Source organism: Macrotis lagotis, chromosome 8 (genome assembly GCF_037893015.1).
Source record: "Macrotis lagotis isolate mMagLag1 chromosome 8, bilby.v1.9.chrom.fasta, whole genome shotgun sequence".
NCBI classification, from domain to species: Eukaryota; Metazoa; Chordata; class Mammalia; order Peramelemorphia; family Peramelidae; genus Macrotis; species Macrotis lagotis.
In genome coordinates this window covers 98398673-98419106 of record NC_133665.1, presented here as the reverse complement: position 1 = coordinate 98419106, position 20434 = coordinate 98398673, and the positions used below count along the sequence as shown (strand labels likewise).

The 20434-nt window shown below is 40.9% G+C and overlaps 1 protein-coding gene across 8 annotated transcripts in view; it reads right to left on the bottom strand.

Annotated features, from left to right (window-relative positions):
• The window catches only part of MAP4 (microtubule associated protein 4), a 223737-nt gene extending 212418 nt beyond the window's left edge, over window positions 1-11319 (bottom strand). For 6 of the 8 annotated variants that reach the window (XM_074197700.1, XM_074197696.1, XM_074197701.1 and 3 more), the window contains exon 1: window positions 11250-11319. The gene's annotated coding sequence lies outside the window, so the exon portion shown is untranslated. Of the gene's footprint in view, window positions 1-9406; window positions 10228-11249 lie in introns of those variants that run through there. The other 2 variants (XM_074197698.1, XM_074197697.1) reach the window with 2 other exon arrangements.
• Window positions 11320-20434: the final 9115 nt, after the last annotated feature.

The window sequence follows — 20434 nt, the reverse complement described above, 5'->3', positions numbered from 1 at the left end:
CCAAGAAGATCAAAGGAAAGGGAAAAGGACCTATACATACAAAAAAAAATTTAGTAGTTTGGGGTTTTTTTTGTGGTGGCAAAGAATTTGAAATTTTTGATGGAATTGACATAAGGTGAAGTGAAAAACTGGGAAATCATTGTGCCCAGTAATTCTACTGTTGTAATGATGTTGTTGACTACTCTAATCCATAAAATGGTCCAAAGGACTCATGGTGGGAAAAATGCTATCCACCTTCAGAAAGAAAACTGATGAGCTCAGAGTAAATTTGAAGCATAATCTTGTTTTCTTTATTTTTTCTTTTTTTGCAATATGGCTAATATGGAAAGGGTCCGTATGATTTCACTTGTATAATTGAATAGTTTGCCTTCTCAGCAGATCTATGAAGGGAGAGGATCTGGCACTCAAAAATTTGAAAAGAAAGTTACATATAAATCAATTTTTAAAAAATAAGTATCTTTTTCAATTACATTAAATTAAAATGCTTTTATACAGATAAAACTACTGTAACCAAGATCAAAAGAAATGTAATAAACTGGGAAACAATCTTTACAACTAATGTTTCTGACAAAGGACTCATTTCTAAAACATACAGAGAACTGAGTCATATTTTTAAAAAAAAAAGCCATTGCCCAGTTGACAAATGGTCAAAAGATATGCAAAGGCAATTTACAGATGAGATCAAAGCAATCCATGGCCATATGAAAAAATGCTCTAAATCATTAATTATTAGAGAAATGCAAATTAAAGCTTCTCTGAGGTACCACCTCACACCTCTCAGATTGGCTAATATGACCAGGAAAGATAATGACCATTGTTGGAAGGGTTGTGGGAAATCTGGGACACTATTACACTGCTGGTGGAGCAGTGAACTCACCCAACCATTCTGGAGAGAAATTTGGAACTACGTCCAAAGGGCAACAAAAAAGAGCATACCCTTTGATCTAGCAATACCACTACTGGGTCTATACCCTGAAGAGATGATGAAAAAGGGTGAAAATATCACTTGTACAAAAATATTCATAGCAGCCCTGTTTGTGGTGGCAAAGAATTGGAAATCAAGTAAATGTCCTTCAAATGGGGAATGGCATAGCAAACGTGGTGTGTGTGTGTGTATATACATATATACATATATACACATACATATATATATATATATATATATATATATATATATATATATATATATCATGGAACACTACTGTTCTATTAGAAACCAAGAGGGATGTGAATTCAGGGAAGCCTAGAGGGATTTGCATGAACTGATGCTGAGTGAGATGAGCAGAACCAGAAACACTGTACACCCTAACAGCAACATGAGGGTGATGACCAACCTTGATGGACTCGCTCATCAGTGCAACAATCAGGGACAATTTGGGGCTGTCTGCAATGGAGAATACCATCTGTATCTAGAGAAAGATCTGTGGAGTTTGAACAAAGTTCAAGGACTATTCCCTTTAATTTAGGGGGGGAAAACTGATATCTTATTGTCCGATCTTGTTATTATCTCTTATACTTCATGTTTCTTCCTTAAGGATATGATTTCTCTCTCATCACACTCAGTTTGGATCAATGTACAACATGGAAACAATGTAAAGACTGACAAATTACTTTCTGTGGGGGGGGGTAAGATTGGGGGAAAAAAATTGTAAAACTCAAAATAAATAAAATCTTTAAAAAAATAAGTATCTTTTAAGCATCAGTTACTTTCTTAGATGCTAGAGACACAAATGCAAAACATAAAATAATTGTCTCCCTTTCCAGTACTGGTTCTGATTATTCCCTTCTATTAGCTCTCCATTCCAATCAAACTGGTCTAAATAGTCATTTCCCCCTACACAATATTTTTTATCCTTTGCAAAAGAAATGTCCAACATTTACTAGACTCTCTTTCCTCACCTTTACCTTTCATTATTCCTCAATTTTCTTAAAGGACAGCTCAAGATACCACTGTCTTTAAAGGCCTCTCTGAAAATTCCTCTGAATAATTTGTATTTCTTTACCTTTATGAATAGGATATCCCCAGCACTGAAGTCAGGGGCTGGTTCATGTTTGTCTTTCTATCTCTGGGGCCTACCAAAGTGCCTTTGCACACAGTATGCTCTTCTGTTTGTTGCCTCATATGAATTACATTATTCCTAGTAGGCATGAGAACTCATACATTCCTACCACAAAAACAGCAACAAATATTTTACTTGAACATTTTTCTCGGATGGGCCACTCTTTTTCTTGATCTGTTTCCCTTGACATATACAATATGTAAAAATTCATTCTTACTTTTCCTGTATGCTAACAATTCTAAGTTATATAAACCACTGTAATTTTGATTTTATTTTTTCTGGGTTGGGGGAATGATGGTGGTCAGGGGGGAGGGGAATAAAAATTGTAAAAAAAATTGTAAAAAACGTAATTTAATTATAAAAAACTGATCCATTACAAAAGATTAAATCTTGGAATATGCATCATAAACATAGTAAACCAAAGAAACTGAAGGCTTTGATTTGTACTTTGTATAGTACTATATTAGCAATCTCTGGTTTAAATAGATTACCAATAATTCAACTTCAATTGAGTAAATAGGCTGAGGGAAAAAAACACTGCTCTAAAAGCTAAATGTAAGGTTTAATCCTAGTACTTTAGGATTTTAAAGGGTCTTTGAAGGTCATCTCATTTAAATTTAACTCCATTCAAAAATCTCTACTTCAAACACAATTACACATGTATAACTATATCAGATTACTTGTTATCACAGGGTGTGGGGAGGGTAAGGGAAGGAGGAAAAACTTCACAAAAATGAATGTTGAAAAACATTTTAAAATATAATGGAAAAAAATTAATTAAAAAAATTTTTTAAAGAAAAAAGAAAATCATTAAACTATCAATGTAAGTCATAGAGTTCACTGGGAATGTCATAGTCTTCTTCAAGGATGAAGGACAATCAAAGAACAAAGATTAAATAAATATCAACAGTAGTGATAGACATGTAAATATTTTTTAAATGGAAATACTTGTACTTCTCATTTTGTACTCCAGTCATTTTGAAGATGTTCCAAGTCACTGATAAAGCCAGTCTTATTCTTAATAAAATTTACTTTTTTATATTAAAAAAATCTCTATTTGAGGATACCTAAGCTTTTAACTTCTATTCAAAAACTTCCAGGAACAGTGAGCTCACAAGGAGAGTTTATTCCTTAATAGGACATTATTTATTAAAGTTTGTTCTCCTACCAAGAGGACAGTCTGTTTCTCAACAATTCCCTAGGTATTGTTTATTAAAATGAACCAAGCATGCAACTGCTTTTTAGAGTTACTCTAATCATTGTTTATGTTTTCTCTTGGTATCCCTTTCTGGGGGGTGTCAGTTGAGGAGTACAGGGAGAAACCCCTAGAAGTAAAGAAAGAAAGAAGAAGAGGTGATAACTAAATTAGACCTTGAAGGATTCAAATCCTAGCAATTCCTTCTTCCATGATCAAATTAAGTTAGCTAAGTGGTGCAGTGGATAGAGCACTGGTCAAGAGAACCAGAGTTTGAATCTAGCCTCAGACACTTGACTCTTATTAGCTGTGTGACCTTGGGCAAGTCGATTAATCCTGATTGCCTCATATCCAGGGCTATCTCCAGACTTTCTGATTCACATCTGGCCACTGGACCCAGATGACTCTAGAGAAGAAAGTTGAGGCTGGTGACTTAACACAGCACCTCTCATTCAAATCCAATTCAATGTGTTTGTTACGGCATCACCTCACCTCCCTAATGTCATGGTCCTTTTCAAAAATGTAGAACAAAGAAGCTGCCTTATTATTATTATTTAAATAAAAATGAACACATTTTTCTACTTGGTTCTCATCTCCCATACTATTTTCCATCCATGGGCTGGTTACTGCTCCAATCTTTTTATTGCCAATAAGGATCCACTCTGAGGAAGCCTAAGGGTTGCCTTCCTCAGACTCAGTTTCAGATTCCTTCAGCTAACTGTTGTCTGCTTCTATTTCCTTAATGAACAACAAATAACTAACATCAAATTACATCAAGTATAAGAGAAAAATATCGGAAGTGGTTCCTGCTGGGAGATGAGCTATTCCAGACAAGTTTTTAAGGTCTGTTTGTCTGATGCCCTTCTCAGTAAAACTGACCATCACAGACAAGAGAGCATCATGGTTGAATTCACTGGCAGTGGATCTTTGCAAGTCAGTCCCCTTGGCTGGGCCGACCCTGCTCCTGGCCCAGAGTCCTGGACAATGAGCCGTCCTTTCCCTTACTGCTCCACTCCGCCATGGGGCCACTGTTGCCGCTACAGTGGGACTCGGCTTGAGAATGTCCTTCAAGCATTCCTGCAGCCTTCTCCTCTTGCAGTCGCCCCATTTCTGTGAGTCAAACAACAGCTGCTCAGGGAGCCTGCTGGGAGCCCTTCTCAGGACGTGTTCACCCGAATCGAGTTGTGTGGGTGGCAAAGGCCTAGGTGACTAGGTGACATTCCAGCGTCTCATCTTGCTGTTTAATTATAAATATGCTTGCATAAAGCACCGATATCACTGCTCCGGAAAAACAAATGAACCATCTGTGCCAAGTTCAGGTCTTCTCTCGGTGAGGCCCCTCAATGGAGTCTCAAAGCTGATGAATAGATTAATATCTGACATGCTGACTCCAAGGACTTGTGGTTTGTTAGCTATGAACACACCCTTTGCGGGAGCCTTAAGAGTGGCCTTCAGACAGTTTCAGATTCCTTCAATCTTCCCTGAAGAAGCAAGGCTGACACACTCAATACTTCAATAAATGTTTATCCTATACTATGGTCTACAGACCTTTGATGTTCTTAGATGATTTCCATTGCTGTTTTATATCACATGCACTAAGAATTACGTATTTTTTTTTAACTCCCAAACCTTGTTTTTTGCTTCACTTTATTTTTTCAGCTGTAAAATGTGGTGTTTGACTAGACAATTCCTAAAGTTCCTTGCAAAAAGGTCGGTGAGTCTTAAGAATAAAAATGTGCCAGATAAGTATTTTTTGGGAAAAGGGCAAGGAGGGAGAATTGAGAAGGACAAAGAACAAGTTAATGATGATCAGCCCTAGCATTTCCAAAAAGCCTGGCAACCAACATGCCTCAAAATATTTACTCAGAAAATTTCTTTGGTGGGCCAAAATATATCTTGAGTCCATTATTTGCATCCTGGAACTTACAACTTTGTAGAAAAAGACTGAAAAATAGTATTTTTTGTCACATACACCTATTTCATTCTAGTGGTAAAGAAGAGTGGTTTATACAGAACAGCATTTACCCTGAATACACAATTATGTAATAAATAGCCTTGAGGTGTTTAGCTATTTCAAAAAGTTCACAATCTTGCTTAGCAGCTGCCAAGACCCAAGACTAAATAGTATTGAATGATTTTTATAAAAGCAGGTAACAAAATACTGAAGTTTTAAAGTAAGCCCCTAAGATCTACAATCAACTACTCACCAATGCCTTTGGAATATGAACAGCACACAGAAGAATCATCTTTAACAGTATGAGATTAAATAGGAACTGGAAGGCTGTAATGCTTTTTTGAAAAACCAAGCAATCTTTTTTAATGCCTAGTAGAGTCAGGGCAGGCCAAAGAACAAGAGGTCAGATCTTGGACTTTGAAGACAATGAGTGGTCTGTTAGGCCTATTTCTCTGTGATATATTTATTCAATGACCAGCAAAGAAAAAAAAAGATAGGTAAACCTGATTCGAGTTCAGGCACAAAATTAATCAACTAGCGTATTCAACTTTATCAGTTAAATAAACTGAGGTAAACTGAATCCTCCAACACAAAAAGTTGTAGTTGCTTTATTTAAAAAAAAAATCAATTCGTAACTGAAACTTTCAAGAAATTTTCCCACTGAAGCATTATTACAAACATGAGAGAGGCTAAAAACCTAATCACTACAACCTATTTAGAGAGAATCACCAACAAGATCCTAGGAACTTGGGCTACTTTGCAAAAGAAAGGTAGGAGCAGATAGAGAACTCTTCTTGGAGCTAGAATAACCCATGGCTCCAGTCTTGGACTCTGACACATCCCAGAGGTTGGTGACCCTGGGTAAATCACTGAACTTCTCAGCACTCTAGGTAATTCTTTAAGAAGAGTTGCCAAGAAGATGCCAACCTGAATTTCCTCATCCAGTAGCTCCCTATAATAATTTAAGGCAGGGAGACGTCATAATAGAACACTGGATCCAGGATCAGGAAGACCTAAGTTGAAATTCAGCCTCAGATACTTACTAAATGTGATCCTGGATAAGACACTCACCTGTATGTCTCAGTTTCCTCAACTATAAAATGGAAAACAGCACCTATTTCACAGGACTGCTGTGAAGAACAACTAAGATAATAAAAGACATGTAGTAAGTATTTAATAAGTAAATATTTCCTTTCCTTACTCCCCCCAATACATCACAGACCCAATCTTTAAGGTAGAAGAAAATTTAAAAAAAGAGAGGTTCTCCCCTTTTCTGCATAGACACTAGACAAGATTTGTCATTAGAATTTTCCAACATTCTTGATCCTCTTCCCATAAGCTCCTCAGATTACCCTGAAATTTCCCCCCCCAACACACACACATACACACACCTACTGCACTCTATCTTCAGCTGCTCCTATTTCAAGGTTGTCCAAATTTGAAAGTAACTTTTATCTCCCTTCATCATCCTTTACATAGACTATTGCAGTCTCTAACTTGAAATAGCCAAAGTGCTATTTCTAAAGCCCAGAGATCTAACCATGTCACTCCACCCATCACTCAACTATGGTGATTCCAGTTCCAAACTACTTCTAGAATCTAGAACTGCAAAGGAAGTTAAAGTCCTTCCCAACATGGCCTCATCCTACCTTTCCAGACATACTGTATACCACACCTCTTTAAGTATGTTTCAGTCCATCTCACTTTGGTACCCACCAACTGTGGGGTGTTCTGGGAGTACCAAAGTGAGAGACTGTGCACACCGCCCCTCATAACTAGAAAGCATACCTCCTTAGCTCCATATGTGGAAATCCCTCATTCCCTTCAAAACTTGGCACAAAAGTTACCTTCTTTAGGAGGCTTATCATGATTCACTCAATTTCAAGAATCTCCCCCAAATAATGAGTTTACTATACTTTTTGTATACTTTTACATACATATGTGTGTGAATACTTGCCCGGGTTTAAATCAGTCCTTAAGGGGTGTTGAGGTGGTGCAGTGAATAGAGCACCGGGCTTGGAGTCAGGAGTACCTGGGTTCAAATCCAACCTCAGACAATTACCTAGCCCTGTGGCCTTGGGCAAGCCACTTAACCCCATTGCCTCAAAAAAAAAAATCTAAAAATCAATCAATAAGTCAATCAGTCCTTAACTAGATTAATCTTTGTGTATCTCAAGCAACTGCCTAAAGTTTATCTGCTAAGTAATGAACTATTTTTGCTCTCTATTAATAAAACAGATGAAATCTATTTTATTAATAGATGAAATCAGACATTTCCCTAAAAGGGAAAGATAATACTTGAACTGCATACCTCACAAAGCTGTTTTGATAAAAAGCACTTGGAAAACCTTTAAATGACATATAAAATTAAGTTACTATTGACAACCCAAGATATCATCTCCTTGGTGGAAATTCAGGCAGTCTGACAAAGTGAAAGTGAAAATATTATTGGAAGCACAAGGAAGAGATGATGGGAGGGAAGAAAAGGAACAATAAGCCATCAAATCAAAAGACAATCTTCACAGATTATAAAAATGGGTCAAAACTAAAAAACAAGAACTGTAATAGGAACAAATGTAAAACCCCCATACTTAGATTCATTAAAAATCAACCGTATAAATATGCTAGTTGGTAGTTCCCAATATACACTGGTCAAACCTGACAGTATGGAGTACAGAGGTCTGGGGGACTATCTTTTAAGAGGGCCTCAGAGGGGAAAGCAATCAAAATGTCTTAAAACTGAAATCATAGGAGAAACAGTTAAAGAAATCCATAAGCCTAGGGAAAACTGTATAATAAATTTGATCACTGTCTTCAAATATGTGAAAAATAGTTGAGTAAAAAAATAGATATTCAGTCAACATAAGGAAAGAATCAGCACTTAAAGCTATCTGAAAAATGAATAGCCTGTATGGTTAGAGGGTGAGCTCCCTGTCACTGAAAGTGTTCAAGTCAAAATTAGGTGACCACATTTCAGGAAATGAACAAGACAAGTTTCAAAGTCTTCCCAAATCTAAGTACCTCTGAATAAAACATTTATTATTAGGGCAAAGTCGAGAATGAGAATTCTGCTGACTCTCTGGCTCTTATATGCTTCTTAAAAGAAGAAAGGAAAAAAACTTTTAGCTGCAAGAACTGGCTGAAAACCAAAAACTTCTCTGGTTGAAAGAGGCTATCCCACCAGGAAGAGAGACCTTATCTATACTGACAATGTTGACTTGTTGGTCAGTCATTTGATACAGAAGAGACTTCTTTGCCTCAAATAAAGCACTGGACTGAAAAGACATCAATCTTAGTTGTAGTCACTGACTCTGTGCCTGGCCTTGGCCAAGTTATCTCAACTCTCTATTTTGGTTGAGAAGTGGATTAAAAATTCCTATATTATATTTGTTTTAATTAACATGTACAAAGTGCCTTAAAAGCAAACAGTAATGTATGACAATTTAATCCCCAAGAGGGTAAAAGGCATGAAAATTAATTATCTCTTAAAATACATTCTAAATGAGCTTGAACTCTTGAAGCAAAGGGACTGATTTATAGTGGCAAAAATATCTTTTTGAACTTGCATTTTCAAAAAACTAGACTGTTTTTTGTGCTTTAAAATTCCCATCAAACTCAACTGAAATCTAGTTTATACCACCAAGTTAACCTAGAGAACCAAACAAGCAAATGAGTTTAATCTGCCTACATATCTCCTAGCCCTCCTCTGCCCTCACTGTCCTCAATACAATTAGCATCAGCAGTCAGTATGACACTAATCTTTATAAAAGCAGCACAACAAAGAGAACAATATGAAACCAATGAAACTTACTTGGTTTCCTTTTCAAACTGATCAACTTAAATAAGCAGTCAAATTGTCCTCCAGTATCAAGATTTCCCCATAGACTCAACACCATTTTAGAAAAAGCAATCTTTTCGTCCCAGATATTTAAAAATTGTCATAGATTATATTTAAATATTAACATACAGAAACACAGCCAGTGAAAAGTTATCTGCCTCAGAGTTTACACCCACTGCTCCTAATTCTGCCTTCTTGGGCTAAACAGAACAAATTTCATCCTTCTTCCACAATATTTAAAGTCAAATACAATGTTGCCCACTACCCTGTCCCCCAAATCTCTTCTTCCCCGATTATCTGCCCACCCATTCCCTTCAATTGACCCACAGTTTCAAGGTTTCCTTCATCATAATGGTTACCTTCCTCTGAGCTTAACATCAATCTGGGAGAAAAAAGAACTGTGTCTTGCCCATAGTGTTCCCAGAGACTGCACCCTGACAGCAAACACCCAAGCGTTCTTGTGTGTGATAGGTCTCTTTCTCTAATCGAGAGGTATGACTCACCAAGCTACCAGATAGATGAAAATATCCCTTCAGGACAGCCAGATCCCTCTGCTCTAATTTCATGCTCATCAAACTTTCAGATTATTGATTGTATTTCCTAAAAGGAAGGAGATACTCTTCTGAGTCCATAAGTATCACTGTGATCCTCGTGACAGGGATCTCTCAAAAAAAAAAAAATCAGCTACTGAACTACTGAAATCTTAACGGTTTAAGGAAAGCTTCAAAATAGTTCAACTCTAAGGACCCACAGACATCAGAAGAGAAATCTAGGGATCGGTGGCAGGGACAATATTTGCTGGGTCTCCTCTTGCTTAGCAACTCTATCTCTTCTACCAAACAGGCCACCTAGACAACTGGTCTTCCTAAATCCAAGCCCTCAGCCCGGATTCAAGATTGATTTACAAAAATAGCTGCAGCTCCTTGTGTTTGAATCTTTTTCTCTGCTGATGACTGGGCAGTGTTACCCTATAGGCCGGGAGTCAGCTGTATCCACTCACCACACCCATTTTTCCCTAGCCCGGGGGAGGGGGCAGGGTGGGAGCCAGACTCCGTAGCAAATGCTGCTCCCTTATCCTGGGCCGGATGACCAAATTACAAGCACAAATACCCCCTGATGCAATGCCACAACCATCCCTGGGAAAGAGAACGGGCAGCTGCCAAGAGCGCAGCGAGCGAGCGGGGAAGCGGGCGGGAGGGGTCCCCGGCCCCGGGAGGCGGGCTGCGAAGGCGGACCGCGGAGGCCGGCTGCGGAGGCGGGCTGCGGAGGCGGGCTGCGGAGGCTGCAAGCACAGGGAAGGCCCGGGAGAGTGATACTGTAACCGGACCCCGGAGGAAAGGAAGCGGCGGGTTCCCCGGCAGAGTCAGCGACTTTAGCTGGGGTTCCACTCAAGTCAGCGGCTCCCCCCCCAAAAAAAAACAATAGAAACACCGCAGGGACCACTCACTGCCTCCTCCGAGAAGCCCCCAAGGCGCCCCTGTCCCCAGGCACGTCCCAGAGGGGAACCGGCGACCGCCAGGACCAAAAATCACTGCCCACGTCTTAAATGCCGGGGAGGGGGGTAAACTGCTGGCGCTCCTGGAGCACCCTCCCTGGTAAACAGCAGGCGCTTCCTAATGCTCGCTGCGGGCATGCCCCAATGTCACCTCCCGGCTGGGTGATGGGTGCCCGGGCTGCCCCCGCCCCAGGCCCAAGAAGTCTGGGGCTTCTGGCTCCCTCCCACCATCCCCACCTTCCTTGGGGCGACGCAGCCCTGGCCTGTTCCGAACTCACCCCCCGGGGGCTCCCCAAACCCTGACCGGGGCCCACGTGTTCGGTCCCACCCCAAGGCCCCCTGGAGGCGGAAGGCCCCCGAAGCCAGCCCTGCGGAGGTTGCCCACTCCCCCATCCCTCCGGCCGCGCCCAGCACCCCCTCCCTGCCCCTCCCCGCCCGCCGGAGGTCAGGCCCCAGGAGCGCCCCTTACTCCTAGGGGGCCCCTGGCACGCGGGGTCCCGCCCCGGGGCGCCCGCGCCCCTCCTCCCGCCCCGGGCGCGTTCTCGCCCGGCTCCCCGGGGCGCCCCCTGCCCGCCTCGGCTCCCGGCCCGGGGCCCCCCTCTGCGCCCCAGATCCCGCACGGCCCCCGGGGCAGGCACGGCGGGCCCCGCAGCCCCGCGCAGGGGGCGTGGAGGAGGGGCCCCCGGCCCGGCGCAGCCTCCACCTACCGCTGCCGCCGCCGCCGCCGCCGAGCCGAGAGCACAGCCAGCCGCGGGGGAGGGGCGCGCGGGGGCGGGGCGCCGGCGGGGGCGGGGCGCGCGGGGGCGGGGCGGGCGCCACTTCCTCCTCGCCCTCCGCGGGGGCGGGGCCTGCGGGCCGCGCCCTACCCCGCGGCCCGGGACCCTCGGGCCAATGGAGAGGGGGCCCCGGCGCGCCGGCCGCCCAATCAGGGCGCGCGGAGGCGCCCCCTCCCCCACCCTTGCCTCTCAGCGCGGAGCGGGAGGAGGGGCGGGGGCTGCAAGGAAGGAAGGGAAGGGGGCGCCCTGGGGCTGGGGACTGGCGTGCAGCCCCCCGTTACAGAGGAGCAAACTGAGGCCAGGAGGGACCGGACGCCAAAGGCCGCCGGTGGGAGAGCCAGGAGAAAGGCGGAGTAGGGGCAGCAATGAGCGTGGGACGAGGAGGACTCCCCAGGAATGGGCCCTGGGCCCCGAAACGGGACCAAGCAAATGCTGATGGGACGTAGAATGGAGAACTAGCAGGGCCCCCTCCTCAGACAGCAGGAAGGGAGTGGGGGCTGCCGTTACGGACCACTACCGGTCCTGGGTTCAAATTCCACCTCAGACACTCTTGGCCCTGGGCAAGTTATTCAAACTCCCTGGGCCTTAGAGTCCTACTCTATAAACTTGGTCTCTAAAGCTGCTTCTTCCAGGCCCAAATCCCTGATCTCTTTGCTCTCAGGACTCCTTTCCACCGTTTCTGAAGATCCTAAGCATAGAGAAAGCTGTCAGATCAGCTCTATCGATGTTGGCCATGTTAGACATTAAAACATTTTAGTGTTATGGAAATAGTTTTGGCCCCTCAGACCGCCCCCCTTAAAGGATCTCATATTGTGGGAACAACTGAACTGTCTCTCTTCATCTCACAAATGAGGAAACGGAGGCCCAGAGAGCCTATCCCAAGAGTCACAGGATCTTGAAAACTTCCACCCTCTATCCACAACTGCTAAAGTGATATAGGAATATCCAGCACTAGGAAATGCTGGAGTGTCTTAAGTTACTCACCTGCTCAAAAATCTCTCTAATGGCTTTTAAAATGCAGATTCCTCTGTTTAGCATTTGAAATCTTCCACTTGGTGTCTCTAAGCTACCTTCCAAGCCTTAATTGCACAGAATCCTTTCATGCACCCTTACAGACCAGTCAAACTGAGCCAAGCTACACTTTGTCTCCCAGTTCCAAGTATTTCCACGACATCCCTCCATCTCCTAGAATTCCCGACGACCTCCTTCAAATCTCAGCTCAAGAACAACTTCCAACCAACAGTAAAGTTTTATCTGGTTCCTCCAACTGCTAGTGCCCTGCCCCCCACCTAACTACTCTGTAGTTACTTGGAATATATTGTGTATTGTTTCAAGTATAAAGTGAGTCCACGTTGTTTCCCTCAATGCTATGGAATATCAATTCTATGAAGGCAAGAATCATTTCATTTTTGTCTCTATATCTTCACTGACCAGGGAAATGCCGAACACATAGTTAGTGCTTGAGAAAGATTTGTTGATTGAATGTAGCTTCTCCTATTTTTTTTTTTTTAGGTTTTTGCCAGGCAGTGGGGTTAAGTGACTTGCCCAAGGCTACAGCTACATAATTAAGTGTCTGAGGTTGGATTTGAACTCAGGTCCTCCTGACTCCAGGACCAGCGCTCCATCCACTGCGCCACCTAGCCACCCCTGCTTATCCTACTTTTGGAAGGCTCTGTTAGAGTTATCCAAAAAATGGACAGATATCAAGTATATACCCCACTAGAAACTGTGTCTAAGAAATGTAGGAAGAGAATAGAGGGCTGGAAGGGACCAGAAGGATCTTCTAATCAATCAATGAACACTTTTTAAAATTTTTAAACATTTTTATTTAAAGTTTTGAGTTCTAAATTCTATCCTCCTCAGAAGAAAACAATCAGAAAAAGGACATGCATGTAAAATTTTGTAAAACATTTTCATATCAGTCATTCTGTATGAGAATACTTGAATAAAAGAAAAAAGTGCTACGGAGTGCATCAAAGATGCAGGGTCATCATCCACTGTATCCTGGGCACCTAATTTTTGCTTCTGCCATTGGACTTGGATGACTCAGGAAGAGAGTGAGATTGATGACTTTGTGAAACTCTGCCTCCCTTAAATCCAATTCACAAATGAGTCAAAACATCCACCTGGGATGTCACTGGTCCTCCTCAAAAATGAAGGACAAACAACTACATTAGGAAGGGCAGGAAGGGAAGAATGTTGGAGGAAGACAAAGGCAGGAAGATAATGAGTTCTATATTGAACATCCAGTCCAACTCCACTGGTTTTATATTTGAGTAAGCAATAATGGCAGACCAGGAATTGAATACATCTTCTTGGACACCAGATCCATTGCTTTTTCCACTGCCCCCGTGCCATTGCCAACAAAATCCTTGACTAGGCCTTGTCAAGCAAATTTACTTATAAGATTGAGGCAGCCAAATGGTATGGTCTGAGGCCTAAAAGTCAGAAAGACCTGAGTTCAAATGACATTTTCTAGTTGTGTGAACCTGAGCAAGTCTCTTAACGGCCCCCTGCCTCAGTTTCCCCATTTGTGAAATAAGGATAATACCTCTCTGAGTTGTTTTAAAGATAAAAGGAGTCAATAACTGTAAAGCATTTTGCAAGAATTAAAGCACTATATAAAAACTAGCTGTTTTTCTTATTGAAAAGTGACACAAATCAAAAAAGGTGGTATTAGGGGCAGCTAGGTGGCACAGTGGATAGAGCATCAGCCCTGGAGTTAAGAGGACTTGAGTTCAAATCTGACCTCAGATATTTAATAATAACCTAACTGTGTGACCTTGGGCAAGTCATTTTACACCATTGCCTTGCAAAAAAAAAGTGGGATAAGAATTTATGGTTCCTACCCCCTCCATCCCATCATCCTCTCACTGAATGCCTCTGTGAGAAGCTACTATTTCATTCATATGAGAAGCTAAGAAAGTTTAGTCAATCACAGTTTTAGGGTATCTGCGATGGAGAATAAATGCCATCTGTATCCAAAGAAAGAACTGTGAAGTTTAAACAAAGACCAAAGACCACACCTTCAATTTAAAAAAATTAATTGTCTTATGTATATACTAAGTAATTTTGCTATCTTTTATGATTTTTCTCTCAACACATTCAATTTTGATCAATGTATAGCATGAAAATAATGTAAAGATTATCAGACTGCCTTCTGTGGGGGGGGTGCAGTAGGGAAGGGAGGTTGGGGAAAAATTGTAAAATTCAAAACATTACCAAAAAATGATAGGTAGAAACTACTATTGTATATAATTGGAAAACAAATAAAATATTCATATTGAAAAAAAAGAAAGTTTAGTCAATCTGCCAGTATTTATTAAGAGTTTACCATGTCCCTGCACCTAGCTCTTCTACTTTCTGTCTTGGGGCAATCCAGTGTCCTACATGTACAGGAATTGTTTTGAACTCCTTAGTTAGACAGATACTATGGAAATTCAAAGTGGCATTATTATTATTATTATTATTATTATTATTATTATTATTATTATTATTATCATTGAGATGGGAGTCTTGGTTTGTAATGAGATGGGAGGGGACCTTCAGGTAGGAGTCAGCTATTCTAAATGAGGTATCTGAAGAAACCAGGGTGGAGTGAGGTAGGGTTTCTTTTTCTTATTATTGATACACCCTACCTTTTTTGCTGGATGGAAAGAATACTGCAACTGACTCACAGTTTTGGCACCTGGGCATGACACCTCCCCCTCTGAAAGATTTGTTTTCTTTGTCTGGGTAACGGATTGAACTATCCCTGTCATTCCACTGAATCACCTTTGCCAGAAGCTCTGCCAGGCAGATTCTAAAGGGACTTCCCTACTCAAAGGAGGGAAATAGGAGAAGGTGGGGAGGAGAAGGGAGGTAGGAATTGATGAATATATTGATGAATAACTGAATCTTTCAGATGAAATCACAATTTAAAGGAGCAATGAGAATATTCCAATGCTCTCTGTCAGTATAATGATTGCTAATTCATTTTCAGGTCAAATTCTATCCCAAGTAATTACATTTTCTATTTCCCACACAACTAATAACCATTCATATTTATAATAGTGTTTCATGGTTTTCACAATGCTTTCTTCACTAAACTCATCCATCAGATAAATACAGGTAAGCAGGATAAATCCCTATTTTATAGATGGAGAGGTTAAGTGCCTTGCCCAAGATCACACAGAAAGTCAAGCAGTTCATCAAAAATCATTTTAATTATATATTTAATTATAACTAATATTTTTTTTCAGTTTCACATTTCCTCCCTCTAATCTCCTCCCTCCCCTATTGAGAAAGCAAGAAAAACAAAACCCCATTCCAAAAAATGTTTCATCATAAGTCCTCTGGAATTGTGGTTGGTCATTGTGTCAATCTCAATTTCTAAGTCTCAAAATTATTTGTATAAATTGTTCTCCTGTATCTATCTGATTCACTTTTTAACCCAACTTTCTCTGAAAACACTCCTTTAAATGCAACAACTAAAAAAAATAAACCCCAAAACCCTGCCCTCAAAGAGCTCACATTCTAATTGGGGAGAAACATGCAAATAAATAAACAAACAAATAAATGAATGAATAAATAGGTACACAAAAGATATAAAATATGTGTCTGAGGCAGGACTTGTTATAGATTCTCTGCTGCAATTAAACATGTCATTCATCTACTGGTCAAGACAAAGAACAATACATAAACAAACTTCTAGATTACCTATTAAAACTTAGCACAGGGGGCAGCTAGGTGGCGTAGTGGATAAAGCACTGGCCCTGGAGTCAGGCGTACCTAGGTTCAAATCCAGTCTCAGACACTTAATAATTACCTAGCTGTGTGGCCTTGGGCAAGCCACTTAACCCTGTTTGCCTTGCAAAAACTAAAAAAAAAAAACTTAGCACAAAAATACTTTCCATTCCCAGGACCACTATCTTAATCTAAACCTCCTTACTTTATGATCTCTTCAACTATCAAACTATTTTCCTAATTTCTTTTCTCAAATTTCACCCTCCTTCAAAATGATCTTAAAGACCACTAACTCATTGTTTTGAAACACCACTTTGTAGTGTTCCTTGTTCATAGTTCTTCAATACTTTGCCTTCAAGACCAAGTTGAATTTCTCTAGCTTGTTATTTAATGCCCTCCACAAGCTGACTTCCTATTCCCACAGTAGCAGTGTGGCATAATGAACTTGGAGAAAAGAAGACCTGAATTCCAGCCCTCCTGAGATATACATTAACTGTGATACTGGGCAGATCATTAAACCTGTCAGAGCTTCAGCTTCTTTAGTCCTAGGAAAATAGGGTGGGGATCATAACAGCACCTCCCTCTCAATGTTATGAGGATTAAATGAGATAAGAAATATAAAGCATTTCTACAGCACCCGTAGAAAGGTGAGCTGTCTAGCAACCTAGCACTCTAACCCCATCTCCCTCTACTGACCTATATCAGTGTTTAATAGGAAGAGAACTGGTTCTGGCATTGTCAGAATCTGGGCGCCAGTCCCAGCCAGCTCTGTGGTTCCCTATCTGTTTGGCCTTTTGCAAGTGGATGACCTCGCACACAGAAGACAATTTGAGAAATATCTGTTGAATCAGTAATCACCATGATGAACCCCAGAGTCTCTGAATTTATAAAAAGCAGAATTGGGACTAAATAATTGCAGAGGTCCCTTTCAGGTCTCAGTGCCGGAATCAGTCGTCTCCCCATGAATAGACAAGGAGGTTTGGTCTGGGTATGTCCAGATCACCTAACACAGAGGCACGCTACATCTCCCATGGAAGCCTTTAACTGAGCTTGCATTCTGTCCTGTTTTACTTACCCTCTCTTTTACACCAGCTCCTAGAAATGGACCTGGGGTGTTGGATTTTGTGCTGACTTTTGTGTTTCTCAGTTTCTAGAGCCAGAAGTTGGAAGTCAAATGACCTTGGGGTCCAGCCCCATCCCTTCCCTCTGCACAGGAAGACAAATCCCATCCGTAGGGGCTGAAGCCATTAGTCCCATCAAACAGTTTGGGAGATCCCTAGGGGAGGTGTGAAATCTAACCTTTAGGTAGTGTAACAAATATATAAACTCATCTGATACATAGTGAGTGCTTCATAGATGTTAGTACATTGTCTTGTGCAAAGTAGGAGCTCGCTAGAATTAATTACTGTTGAATAAAATGAGGAAACTTGGCTGCAGAGTGGATAAAGTAATGGACCTAGAATCAGAAAGTTCTGAGTTCAAATGCAGCCTCAGGCCCTGTGGGTGTTTGATGACTTAACCCTGTTTGCCTCAGTTTCCTTATCTGTAAAATGAGCTGGAGAAGGAAATGGCACTCTAGTACCTTTGCTAAGATACTAGACTGAATGACTACAAACAACAGATAATGAGATCCCTTACCAGAATGGTTCTAAGTTCAGCTAATTAAGTTCTGTACCTTGTTAGAGAAAAGGAGGAGGTAACTAGATGACTTAATGGATAGAGTACTGGACCTGGAGTCAAGGGAGACTAGAGTTCAAATTCAGCTGTTTAGCTGTGTGACTCCAACTATATGTCTTGGGTAAGTCATGTATCCTCTGTTTACCTTAATCCAGTGGAAAAGCACATTGACAATTGGGTTTTCTTCACAGAACAGTCAGGAAATGACTAAACAACAGCAACAAAGAAAAGGAAATGAAAGAAATGGGGTCACCTGGGCAATATCTTTTAAATCAAGGAACCTGGGTTCAAATCCCAACTCTTGCAACTTCTTATCTATCTTTTATCAGTCAAATAACTTCCCTCCTCTAGATGTGTTTCCCTACCTGTAAAATGAGAGAGTGGACCTAAAGAACTTCTAGCTATTACTGTTTATTCTGTTGTTCAGGCCTGCTATCAAAAGAACCCAACTCTCCTTGACAGTCAAGGTCTTCTTCCTTTCTAGACTCTGTTTAGCTGTAACTTATATATTAATTGGGTCCTGTGTTTTTCTAGCCTTAAAGAATTAGTTGACGATACACTGTGGAGAGAATTGGTGAGCAATACTGGAAATAGACAAAAGTACAAGAGAAATAATTCTACACTAGCATATAAGCACATGAACATCCAACTAGTGGTTTAACTTTGAGAGTGGAAAGCTATAGTTACAAATACTTAAAATGATAGTCTGGGAAGCAGGTTGTCCTTGAGAGTAAAAAAAGCATGAATTAGAATTTTTAAAACCTGAGTTTGAATCTAACTCAACATTTGTGTGAGTTTGGCCAATCACATTCCTTTTTAGAGTCCCTAGCATTCCCTAACTGCATGACTTTGGGCAAGTTCCTCATCTTCCTTAGGCCTAAATTTCCTCATTTCTTTGTAGGGTGTGTACTAACTATATAGATTACCAATATCCATTGGTATGATATTAATAGGCAATTGAAGGGGAGGACTTGATTGGTATCTCCATGATCTTACCTGCTCTTCTCTACAAGACACTGAATCCTCATTAGAAGGAAGCAAAGGAAAGGGGCCATGAAGTTGGTAATTCTGTTCTCCTCTGAGAGGTGGATATTAAACTAGAATTATCTCTAACTGCTAAATATTGCTGGCCTAAGAAGTATGATTTTTTTTTATGTTCAAATGCAACAAAGCAAGTAGATTCCTTAAAGGATAAGAATTCCTTAGGCTTTTATCTGCAGGCTTGTCTCCCTTCTACCAAATGGGTTTTACATAAAAAAGATCATCACAATAGTGAATAGCAAATAAACCTATTTATCTAAGAAGATAGCAAATAAAAACAAGAAAAAATTTACAGATTAGAATGTATTTAGAAGATAAAGAAAGTAAGCTATATCAGCTAAATCAAGAGGGAATTCCTGATCTCATCCAAAGGGAAATTCCCCAGTCATTTGGAAGCCAAGATGGAAAATAGGGACATGCTGAGACACTGGCTGTTCTACACCTCTGCTGTTTCTCAAGGTCTTTTTTTTCCTCTTTCCACTCATCTCTCCTTGAAGGTATTATAGAACCACATAGATCTTTTTCAAATCAGGAATGAAGACTCTCCTTCCTCTGCAAAGCTACCATTCCAATTCTGCCTCTCAAATAGACACCCAGCAACTCCTCATTCTATCAATCCAAAAGAAGCTTCAAAATATTTGAGATCTGAAAATCAGGTTTTGTTATAAAATGAAAAGGGATAAGATTGCGTGTGAGACAGGTTCCAGCTCTAGAGTTGTAATTCTGATTCCTCAACAATAAAATAGAGGATAACAGGGCTTTCTTGACCTGTATCATAGTCTTGTTTATATTGTGTGCAAGTGAGATGAAATATACAAGGTATTTAGGGTAAATGGTTGTATAAATCTTTTTAAAAATTTTTTTTGTTCTGAAAGACTCAAAAGAAGAGTGATACTTCTCAAAAACAAACCCCTTTCCTTCTTTAATAGCCTCTTATTCCTCCATTATGCATGAATTTATTATAGTCTCTTTGAACTTTTTTTTAATTTCAAATCTCTCTTAGGATAAAAGGTTCTGTCAAATGATTCCAGGCTGAATAAAATAGGGCTTTAATTTGTCTAAAAGTTGGATTAAATGTAATATTCAGAGCCTGGCAATCAAGCCTCTGTATATCCTAAAGCTTGAATTATCAAATGAATATTTCTGGGATATTTCCAAAACTAAGTTCTTGGTCTTGAATGCCCACATTCAATTCTACTGAGTAATTTTCTATACCAAAAATTAAAAACAGCTAGTGGAGAGGACTTTCCTCCAAAAGCTGTGCTGTCTGGGATTTCTTTCCCTTTTTTCATTTTGTCTGGTCTGTATTGCCCCTGTTTCACTCCAGCAGAGTAAAAACCTAAAAGGTTCAGGTGCACTATTTTTTTTTTTTAGGTTTTTTGGCAAGGCAAATGGGGTTAAGTGGCTTGCCCAAGGCCACACAGCTAGGTAATTATTAAGTGTGAGATTGGATTTGAACCCAGGTACTCCTGACTCCAGGGCCAGTGCTTCATCCACTGCGCCACCTAGCTGCCCAGGTGCACTATTTTTTACTACAGTTCAAGAGACTCTCAAGATATATCTATATGTAGAGAGGATGTAAAGTACACACATATACTGAACCTTAGCTTACTCCCTTGACTTGGCATAGGCTTCCTGCATGAATCTAACCCTTGCAGCGCCCTGGTTCATTC